The sequence below is a fragment of the Camelina sativa genome, chromosome 20 (assembly GCF_030686135.1).
Source record: "Camelina sativa cultivar CO46 ecotype springtype chromosome 20, ASM3068613v1".
Classification (NCBI taxonomy): domain Eukaryota; kingdom Viridiplantae; phylum Streptophyta; class Magnoliopsida; order Brassicales; family Brassicaceae; genus Camelina; species Camelina sativa.
The window spans coordinates 20,943,869-20,955,633 of NC_141899.1; the positions used below are offsets into that span (position 1 = coordinate 20,943,869).

At 38.9% G+C, this 11,765-nt stretch overlaps 1 pseudogene across 1 annotated transcript; it reads left to right on the forward strand.

The window, feature by feature from the left end:
• The first annotated feature begins 1,988 nt into the window (after nt 1-1,988).
• LOC147919239 (agamous-like MADS-box protein AGL90 pseudogene) lies at nt 1,989-3,069 on the forward strand (annotated as a pseudogene). Its single transcript, XR_015594118.1, has one exon. The product of XR_015594118.1 is annotated as an agamous-like MADS-box protein AGL90 pseudogene (transcript).
• Nucleotides 3,070-11,765: the final 8,696 nt, after the last annotated feature.

An 11,765-nucleotide genomic window follows, 5' to 3' on the forward strand; every position in this document is an offset into this window, starting at 1 on the left:
CCACTAGAACATCCTCCTCTTCATTGCCTTGATTCCAGGATCACACTTTGCCTTTACCTGCACCACAAACACAAATTGAGATGCTAGAGTATTGTCATAAACACTCAGTGATGCAATCCTCCCATCTATTGGGCTACACACACAAGCAACTGAGATTCCAATGTCAAACAATTATCAAACAAACATAACAAACCAGGGAAGCAAGTATCATCTGCCAACTGAAAAGGGAGGTGTCGACCGATACCAGCCAAGTGTCGATTGACAGGGGCTATTGGTGTCGACCGACACTACCCCTCAGTGTCGATCAATACTGCTCCATGGTGTCAATCGACACTAACTCCGCAGATGCGATCTGATCGAAGCCAAGAGTCGAATCTCGCTCCTCTTCACCTCCTATATGTCCATAACTTGACCAAAAGTCAGATGAAACCGTAAGAACCCTATAGCAATCATAACAAGCAAGAAAAACACCACAACATCACATAACAAGCAAGACAAAGGTAATCTCAGGCTTAGATCAGCCATGGTCATGCACTCACCTCTTTTGTAGAAAGTTTCTGACCCAAACTGACGAATCCAACACCCAAGCAACCTTATATTACGTCTCAAGCCCTGGATCTTCACTCCCACAGAAAGATCTCCAAGGAAAAGCACCAAAACTCCAAAATCTCCCAAGAACGCTCTCTTGCTCTCTGTTTCTCTCTGAAAAAGGGAAACAACACTGAAACCACGACCTAGGTCGACTTTCCACTTAAATAACCCCATTTTAAGGTTTCACTTAAATCAAACCAAACCAAATCGACAATTTAAATCAATATGGTCGAACCAAAAATTGATGGTGTCGATCGACACTTCCTTTGGTGTCGATCGACACCCATCCCCAAAACCAACAAATAGATAAGATTTTAAAATTAAACAGAATTATTCTACTGAACAAAACCAGGGCCGACCCATAAATTACCTCTTGATCGATGAATCCCAAAAAAAATTTCAAAAAATCCGAAACTTCGCTGTCCACCAACAAACTTCACAGTCGACCCAGGAACTTTCAAGTGGACTCTTCCTTTTCTTCCCCACTTCCGTTGTTTATTACATCCTTTTACTCTTCGCCAACATCTTTTAGAATTCGCCTCGCTCCATTGTTATTGTCGATTTGATACCTATCAACAAGTTCGTTCTTTAGTTCCCAAATCATACCACAACATAATCGTCATAATTTATTGAACATAACATCTTCTTAAATTAATTCTACCAGAATTGTTGACAAAAGCCACTTGAATCACTACTCCGGTTCAAACGACACAAACGACTCATTGGTTTCTATTGTTGTTTAGGGTTTAATGTTTCATTGTGTTTTTATTATTAATTATTTTTTCCATTTATAAATGAAAATGACACTTTTGTAGTTACGAAATTAATACATGGTTTAAAGTCTTTTTACAACAAATTAGTACTATTCTAGTAAGTAACACTTTATATGTGCTAGTCTAGTAATAAACCAAAATATATGCACTACTTAGTAATTCTTTCAAAATGAAATATTTTCAAACCTGCTATATTACTTCTAATAATTAGCTAATAAAAAGTATTTTTAGATAAAAAATAGCTGGCATAACGCCTCTAAAGGTATTATATCTAATATATTTTTTTCTATATTTCAAATTTTATTCACAAAAGTATTCTTATATTACTAACCGCACGTTCTAGATATGTTCTTTCTTTTTTTTGGACAAAATTCTTCCAAATTTAACAATCTACGAACAAATTAAGCTAGATAAAATTAGTTTTAATAATAAAAATAACTTATATGTATATATATATATATATTATATTATATTAAGTAATAAGCTAATAATAATGCACCAACTACACACAGAAATATAAGGATCTATATATAGATAAACACATAGTAAATTGATAAAAGATTTATTGCCTCTAATTTGGACTTAGTGATAAGAAACCTAATGAATAGGGAAACCCTTTCGTTGCTATATAAACAGTCTTTGTGCCAACAAACTAGACAAACCATACAAAATAAAAGAAAAAAGATAATGAGGAAATTGAAATTATCTTTGATAGCCAATGAGAGATCAAGAAAAAAAACATTCATGAAGAGGAAGAAAGGGATAACGAAGAAACTTCACGAGTTGACAACTCTTTGTGGTGTCCAAGCTTGTGGGGTCATCTACAGTCCGTATATGTCGGTACCAGAGGTTTGGCCGTCAAAGGAAGGTGCACAAGAGGTGGCAATGAAGTTTATGGAGATGCCGATGGAAACAAGAAACAAAAAGATGATGGATCAAGAAACGTATTTGCGGGAGCAGATTACCAAAATCAAAGAGCAAGTAGACAAGCTGGCTGTTGAGAATCGGGAGTTACAAGTTAAACGATTTATGTTTGATTGTCTTGAAGGAAAGATGTCGGAGTATCATTATGGTGCAAGTGACCTTCACGATTTGCATCGCTATATTGATCAATATATCAATCAGCTTACTCAAAGGATGCAAATTCATTTAGAAAATGGTGAGTCTTCTTCTTTATCTCCTCTTCCTATTGGAGTTGCGGATATAGATCCTTCTGCTGTTGCAGATTTTGCTGTTGGTGTGAATACAGCCGCGGTAAGTGCTGCTAGAGAGTTTTGTGCTCATATTCCATACCAAAATATGAATATGAATCAAAATCTGCAAGAACCGGTTCAATATCATACTTCGCATGATTTTTATGGTCATATTCAAGGAGTCTACAATAACATGACTTGGAATCATGATTTGAATTTTCATTTAAATCATAACATGAATTTGAATATAGATCTGAATTCCAATCAGTATCTGAATCAAGAAAACTCATTTAATGATATGATGTTGGCACAAAATGTGGGTTATGATGGAGGACATGCTAGAATTCCTTTGATAGATGGAAACCACTACAACTATCACCAACAACCAACTGGTGATCTTGCCATCACCAATCACATGCCTTCCATCACCTCCTCTACCACCTCTACTACCAGTGTTTATGCTTCATACATTAACAATAATCTTTAATTAAAAGAAGCATATTTTTACTGTAGTTTTCAGTTGTCTGAATTTATGAGTTTTATTTTCTTCATTTCAGAAAAAAATATTTAATGTTGTCTTTATTTTTATTTTTTTTCAGTTAATTGTTGTTGGTTAAGGGTTCTACCTGAATGCATTTATCTTATTTTGATTATTAAGAAATGTATTTGTGCATCATAGCATATCAATTTTAGTTTTATTGAAGAAGTTTAGTTTTTTCGAAATAAAATAATTAGTTTTTTTGAAATATAATAAAACAATTAATCAGGTACAACCAAAGATGTGGGCAAATTAACTAGAGTTTGTTTTTTCACAAAATATCTTATTCTTATCATCATATTTGCCACCCAAAAATGTGGGCAATTTTTATTTTTATTTTGTGAAGTAGTATGTTTAATCACCATCAAAATTAGTTTGACTTTTCAGAAAACGATGATATTTAGTGCTAAAATTCAAAAAATAAAGAGCATGTTAAGTACCCACATTCGTAGACACATTTCAGTGACCAAAATATCTATTACATTTTTGTGGTTTATTCATTATAGTTCCTTTAAGTCTGGTACTAAATTCAGGATAATGATTCAATGAAACTACCAGACGCGTTTTAAAAATAATAGAATTAAATACTCTATTATATTTAATTACACCCAAAAATAAACCAACAACAAACCAATATGCATAGCGGAAGGAAGATATACCAAACCAATTCTAATTTATTATGAATATAATATCCATTATAACCAATAAAAATCAGTAAACTAAGACCATCTCCACTAAAGAACTTGTATTCTCCACTATAAAAGTCCTAGTTCTGACGCAAGAAACAAAAAATTATAGTAGATCTTACGAAGAAGAAAAGAAACTCTAATTATAACAGTATGGCGTAAGCTTGTGACGTTCTGCAAGTATCTCAGAAAGATACTTGCCAACAGAAAAATTGCAAATGATCCAAATCAGTATGACCTTGAGCATACAAGAATACATGAAGTTCCACTCCTTTTCACTTAGCAATCACGTTGATAAGCGTATGTAAGAAAATGTCAGATCTTAAGCAGAGTGGAGTATTTATAGCTTCACGAAGTCAACCATCACAAAACGAAGAAAAAAGCTGATTCTATAAGATATTGAGGCACTAACAATCCATTACCCAATCGAGGCTAGACAAACAGGGTTCCTAGATTTAGATAAATGTTTTAAAATTATAAGCATAAGAATTTTTATAGAATCCAGTACACAATTGCAGTAGTTTGAGCTAAAATAAAGAGCTTAATTTGCAGTGGTGGGTAGATAGCAACTCATATTTGAAGATCCAAATCAGTAGTACAGAGATAGAACAAAAAAAGAAAACAAGTCAACAACAACACGAAGAAGAATAAGAAAAAAAAAAAATATTTAGGTGACTGAGAAGGGTGCAGAGTGAGATGGTGATTGATTTAAATTACTTATCTTGCTCAACGGGGAAAGAAGGCTGTGATCGGAGACCACCACCATAGAAGTTAGGTGACTGAGAAGCCGACGGAGACACAGTAAAAGGCGTCGATACGTAACGAATCTCCCTCCACCAGTAACACCAACACCTCTGCCTCCACCACCACCACCACCAAGTGAAGTCATCATCATCAGCACCACCACGACGGTTGTTACCAGGAGAATTAAACAACTGAATAGAGATAGAAAAGAACAGAGCTGGGCGTAGATCGAGGAAGTGCAGTGGCGGCGGAAAGCCGGAAAAATCAATCATTCAAGGTGAACTAATTGATTTTTATGGAATTTAGGTGTGAATCGCCGGTTACGTCGAGAGGGAATCGCGAAAAAGGAAAGAAGAAAATGAAAAAAAAAAGTTGTATTTTTTATTTATTTATTATCTAACTAAATATGGGTTGCTTCCGTTGCTATCTTCAGAAACGATTCTACGAGAAATAGATTATATTTTAAGGTTTTTGATTTATTTTTGAACAACAAAAGTATAAAGTAACTTCCAAACTAGGTTCCAATAATAATAACAATCCAACAACATACAAATTAGACCCTAGATAATTCTGCTCTTTATCGCTATGATTTCACGGCACACATTATCTGCACCATATAGACAATGAGATGCGTGAGTATTACCAGAAAAATTTTATGAGGTGATCCTTCCATCTACAAACTATACACACAATCAATCGGAATAACAACCATAAATAAAACATAAACAAATAAGCCAATAAGCAGAACATCTAAAAACAAATTCATCATCTGTAACGCCCGAACCATGCTATGGTTGGACAAGCCAACAAACAGCTACGAGCCACTACGATTGAAACTTTATCAAGTTGGTCTGGTCAAGGTTTGGAAGTGTAACGCCTGCAAACCAGAATCCCGGTTTTGGGTGTGCATTGGTCGATGCAAGGTACTTTTTTGTGGGACAGCTTGAGTTAAACGTATGTGTTGCTGCGTTTTGGGTTTTGGAAAACCCTAAGGTCGGCTATAAAAGGAGAATACTCGACATTTTAGAGAGTTTTACCCACTTTTTTTGTTCCAGAGAAAAAAATAAAGAGAAAAAAAACATTTTTGAGAGTTCTCTATGATTTTAAGGAGATTTCTAGCCAGTTCTTGTGAGATCTGTCAATGGGAGTGGAGATCTGAGGCTGAATACGTGAGAGGAGCTTGTTAGGAGGGTATTTTCGTGGGTATTAGAATCATATTTGTCATTAAGTGCATGACCATGGCTGATCTAAGCGATTAGATGTGTGTTTTTATGTGATTTTCGGTATTGAATGCTTATGTGCTCTTATGTGAGTGTTTATTGTGAGTATTGTGGCCTTTGGAGGTCGGTTTCGGCATCATAGAGCCGAGAGGGGACGGAGGAGATCGTGTGCAGTGATGTGTTGCATGATTGCATTGCATCGATAGACGCAATTATAGATTTGACGGCAAAGCGAGGAATTGCATCGGTCGATGCAAGGAGTCCATTGGTCGATGCAAGGACGTTGCATTAGTCGAAGCAAGGAGTGCGTCGGTCGACGCAAGTGCGCAGATTCAAAGCGTGTGTCCAGAGTTGTCTGGTTTGCTTGTTTCTTTCTGTATTGATTATGTTTATCTTTTCGCTTGTGTGTATAGCCAAGTAGATGGGAGGATCGCCTTACAGAGTATTTATTATAATACTCACGCATCTCATTTGTGTTTGTGGTGTAGTTAAAGAAACAGTGTGATCGTGGAATTAGAGCGATGAAGAGGAGGATGTTCTAGTGGCTCGTTCATGTGTTGTCTGGCTTCTGTTAGGTTGCTAGATTCGAGTCGTTAGAATGTTTCTAGGTTGCTGGTTTAATATTTAATGACATTGTTGGATGGTTTATTACTATTTATAATGAATTGATTATTGGTTTATTGGTTATTGGGTTAATGGTATCGTTTTATATTATTGGTTCAATGAGATTTCATGGTAAGTTGTGTTTCTGTGTATGGTTTTGGATTTTTTTTCTTAGCCTTCTGTTCAGGGTAGTGCAATAGTTAGAGGTGGTGCTGTCAAGGGTCGTGGACGCGGACGTGGTCGTGGACAAGATCGTGGACTCGGACGTGGTCATGGTAGGGGCAGAGGCCTAGTTGTTAGTGTCACGGTGGACCAGAGTGTGATAGTCGAGGGCGTCGGCGAGTCGCAGAAATTCCAGGAGGGGTCCACCACTTGGCAGATGATGCTCACTTGTGGTGGAGGTCGGTGGCTGCCAGGAGGGTGCAGAGTGAGATGGCTTGGGTTGATTTTGTGGATGAGTTCAACCGCTAGTATTTCCCTTGAGAAGCACTAGACCATATGGAGTTGAAGCTTCTGCAGTTGTCTTTGGGGACTCGGTTGGTTTGTGAGCTTAATGTGAAATTCAGTCCACTTGTGGTATATGGGGCCGAGAAATGGAGTATGAGGAGTGTCAGGTCAGGAGGTTCATGCCGGTGATTTGAGGGTACATTGTGGAGGGCGGAGTTATACCAGAAGAGCGGAGTTGGTTAAGACCGCAGCTGAGATCGAGGAGAACATTTCGGCACATGTCGTGACGGGTAGTCCAGCGGTTCAGCCGAGAAGGGCTCATCATCATGGAGGTTCTGGCAAGGGCTGCAAGATTGCGCAGGGAACCAAGAGCAAGTGGGAGGCTATGCAGAGACCGAGGGGTGTGGGATACTTTAGGTGCACTAGCTTGGATCACAAGATGGCGATCTGTCCATAAAGGAGTGGCCCAACGGCAGCTTGAGTGTGTTTTCACTGCAGGGAGTCTGGGCACATCAACCCCAAGTATGCCAAGTTGCACTAGATGGCGGTGGCAACAGCGCAGCATGGAAAGATTAGGATTAGTTTGTTTATCTAAGACTCGGACTAAGAAACACGAAAGAAACATTAACTTATAGGTCACAAGCAAACCGTCTAAGATCCCTATACTCCATTACTCAATTATCGCAGGCATCGACGCATAGATCAAATCATTTAAAACAGGTTTGATTCTAATCCATGAAGTTCCATAGGTATGTGGTATGTGCTTCCTATGACACGACACACATCTCAGCTAGGTCAAGCACATATGCAAGTTTTAGCGACGCACACACACTTTAGATCATAATTAGTTGATGACGCTAAATTAAAGTATTAAGCAAAGACTTAGAATTAAAGTATATAATAAACAGCATATAAATCTAACAAACCCTAAGAATTGTCACCTAAACTAAGATCATTTTCCCCCTTTGATTATCCCTTTAAACCCAACTAGAAAACTACTCTAGCATGTTTAAGGGAATCATAAAAGCAAGGTTGAATAAACTCATAAACATAAAAGAATAAATAGTAATAATAAGGTTTAGAGATTAATTCTTAAAATCGAGTACAAGATGTAAAGACTTCTCCTTATGAACACTAGTGTATCAAACGAACAAAAGAAAGAGAAAGAGTTGGTGAACTTCAAAGGCTTCAAGGAGAGGAACGAGAGAGAGCTTCTGGTCGTTGGCTGCTCCTCTGGTCGTCTCTTGGCTGCTCCAATGATTACACACTCTAAACCCTAGGGCTTAGATGAGTATTTATAAGGTTTTGAAGGCTTAGGGTTTTGTACGAGTAAAAACATATTTTCTTGTTGAGTGCAGGACAAGGAGCGGCTGAGGAAGATTCTGGACCATCGTGACTCCTCTGGACCGGGCCGCCGTGAAGGTTGCTAATCGGACCGTCATCAAAGTCCACTTGCTTCAAACTTATCTTCTTGTCGGTTTAAAACACGTTCTGGTAACTCTGGCATATCTTCCAACTGACTGAACGAAACAAGTTGATTTCATTTGGAGGAGAACGATGACTCTTCCATCTTTCCATAGACACCAATATCCTCAAAATGTGGGTTCTGGAAGTCCTTTAAAAGTATCCCGTACTGTAAACTCTGAATCTATCCTGAAACGTATTTTCCTTGTCTTTTGGTCTTTTTTGCTATAAAACCTGTAAAACCTTCTTGAAACCTAAATAATGTCATTAAAGCCTTGAAATCATGTAAAACTCTTCCTAAATGCATACTATAACTATAGCTAAAATAGGTAAATTAAAGATGTTATCATTGAGTTTCTGAGAGTCCTTGGACGGGCGAGGGATGTGGATATTCATATAGCGGGGGAGTTGAGGCCAGCGGATTTGATTATCAGTACTGTAAAGTTGTATGATGTTATCATGGGGATGGATTTATTGGGTCGTCATAGGCTACATCAGGATTTTCATCAGGGTAGAGTGGTGTTTGAGCGTCCAGAAGGGAAGTTGGTATTTGAGGGAGTGAGACCGACTTCCGGGAGTCTTGTGATCTCGGACATGTAGGCCGGGAAGATGATCGAGAAGGGGTGTGAGGCCTATCTGGTTACAATTTGGATGTCGGAGTCAGTGGGGCAGTCTACAATTGGCGATATTAGGGTTGTTGAGGAGTTTGAGGATATGTTCCAGTCATTGCAGGAGTTACCACCATCTCGGTTTGATCCCTTAACTATTGAGCTGGAACCGGGGACTATGCCGGTATCCAAGGTGCGTTACAAGAAGGCTCCAGCAAAGAAGCAGTTGGAGGATCTTTTGAGGAAGGGATTGATTCATCCTAGCGTTGCACCGTGGGGAGAGCTGATTTTGTTCGTTAAGAAGAAGAACAGGAGTTTCCGCTTGTGCATTGATTATCGGGGTTTGAACTCGGTCACTTTGAAGAACGAGTACCCTTTTCCCTTGATCGATGAGTTGTTGGATCAGCTGAGAGGTGCTACTTGGTTCTCCAAGATTGATCCGTCGATATATCATCAGATTACGATAGATGAAGCAAATGTGAGGAAGACTGCTATTAGGATGAGATATGGGCATTATGACTATGTGGTGATGTTTTTTGGGTTGCTAACGCACCAACAGCGTTCATGAGGTTGATGAACAATGTGTTCCAAGAGTTTTTGGATGTGTCTGTTATCATCTTCATTGATGATATTCTGGTGTACTCTAAGAGTTCTGAGGAGCATGTAGTACACTTGAGAGTAATGTTGGAGAAGCTGCTGGAGCAAAAGTTGTATGCCAAGTTGAGCAAGTGCAGTTTCTAGTAGAGGGAGATGGGTTTTTTGGATCACATTGTCTGCAAAGGGAGTTTTTGTGGATCCAAAGAAGATTCACACCATCATGGATTGGCCTAGACTGTCGAATGCCACGGAGATCAGGAGTTTTCTTGGTTTGGCGGGTTACAACAGGAGATTCGTGAAGGGTTTGGCGAGCAAGGAACGACCGATGACTAATTTACAGGGAAGGATGTTCCGTTTGTTTGGTCACGGGAGTGTGAAAAGGGCTTTACAAGCCTGAAGGAGATGTTGACTAATACGCCAGTGTTTACACAAGCATTCAATCCAACATCCACAACACAAAGCATACAGCGAACCCGTACCTAGAACTGTATGAGCTCTGATACCTAACTGAAATAACCCGACCAATTATTTTTTTTTTAATATCCTAATATCTAGTGATCTCATACTCACTAGCAACCTACCCCAAACAATAACAGCAGATAACCAATAAATAATCCAATAAACCAATAACGAATAAATGAATGACATAATACCAATTCAGCAATAATCCAAAACATAAAAACAAAGTCATAGTACCAGCAATCCTAACATTCGTTATAGACCACTAAGTTCCACTCTAGAATCCTAACAAAGACAGAGAGCAAAAAAACGAATCTCTAGAACATCCTGCTCTTCATAGCCTTGACTCCACGATCACATTTTGCCTTTACCTGCGCCACAACACAAAACAGAGGCGTAAGTATTACCAGAAATACTTAGTGAGGAAATCATTCAATCTACTGGGCTATTATACACACAAGCAATTGAGATATCTCTAACCAAAAAACAACAAACAAGAAACAAACCAGGACAACTGCATCGATCGACACTGATTGGGGTTGCATCAACCGATGCAACCCTCCATCGACTGATGCAATACTCATCTACATCGACCGACACCAACACTACATTGATCGATGCATGTTTGACATTTCACGAAATCCCTAATTGCATCGACCGACACCACTACATGGCATCGACCGATGCTCTTAGGTCAAATTGCACTGTCCTCACATTGAATCGATCGATGCACATGCCGAGCATTGTCTTCCCCGAAGCTCCTCACCAGATCTCCGTACCTACACCACCAACACACGATCCAATGCCACAAAAGAGCCTCTCAAAGCCCCAAGTGACCCATAAATATTCTAACAAGCCAAGGAATCAACCACATAACACATAAACAAGAAAATCAGAGAAATCTGAAGCTTAGATAAGCCATGTTCTTGTACTCACCTTTGCCAAAGAAGAATCCTGACCCTACACCAATGACTCTGCGCTCCTAACAAGCTCCTACAACAATCCTAGCTACAGATCTCCCAAAGAACAGCCAAAAATCACTAAACTCTCAGGAACGCTTAATAACTTCTTTCTCTCTTTCTTTTTCCTCTCAAAAACGGCTAATTTCCACTAATGACGACACCAACTCGACTTAAGGGTTTCCTAATCCCAAAACACAGCTAAACACGTGTTTAACTTAAGTCGTCGCGCACAAAACCGACCTTGCATCGACTGATGCAACTCCTTCATCGATCGATGAACATCCCAAACTAGGAATCCGGTTCGCGGATGTTACAATGCGTCGGTTATAGAAGTGATACAAAGTATGAGCTTTTGACTCTTGCGTCAAAAATTAAAATCATCGTAAACTCAATAAAACCGATGAAATTATATTGACGTATAAGTTAACGTCAATTGATCAACCAAAGCCAATATAATTTGCATCGGACATTGTTAAGTCGGTTTGAAAACCGACGTCAATACTTTTGTGTCATTTAGTAACCGACGTTATCATAAATATAAAACGTCGTTAAAAGCCGGTTATCTTATAGTGAGGGGTGCGTCAGTCAATGCAAGGGGGTCTGCTTCGATCGACACAAGGAGTTTGTCGGTCGATGTAACCTTCGCCAGGTGTCTGTGTCGATCGAGGGTGTCGGTCGACATAAACCTGTCAGCAGGCGGCTGACTTTTGCTGTTCCTAGTTTGATTGTTATTTATTTCTTGTTGATTGGAGATTCTCAATTGCTTGTGTGCATAGCCTAGTAGATGGGAGGATTGCCTCACTGAATATTTATGATAATACGCACGCGTCTTAATTGTTGTTTCTGATGCAGGTTAAGGCAAAGTGTTATCGTGTAATCA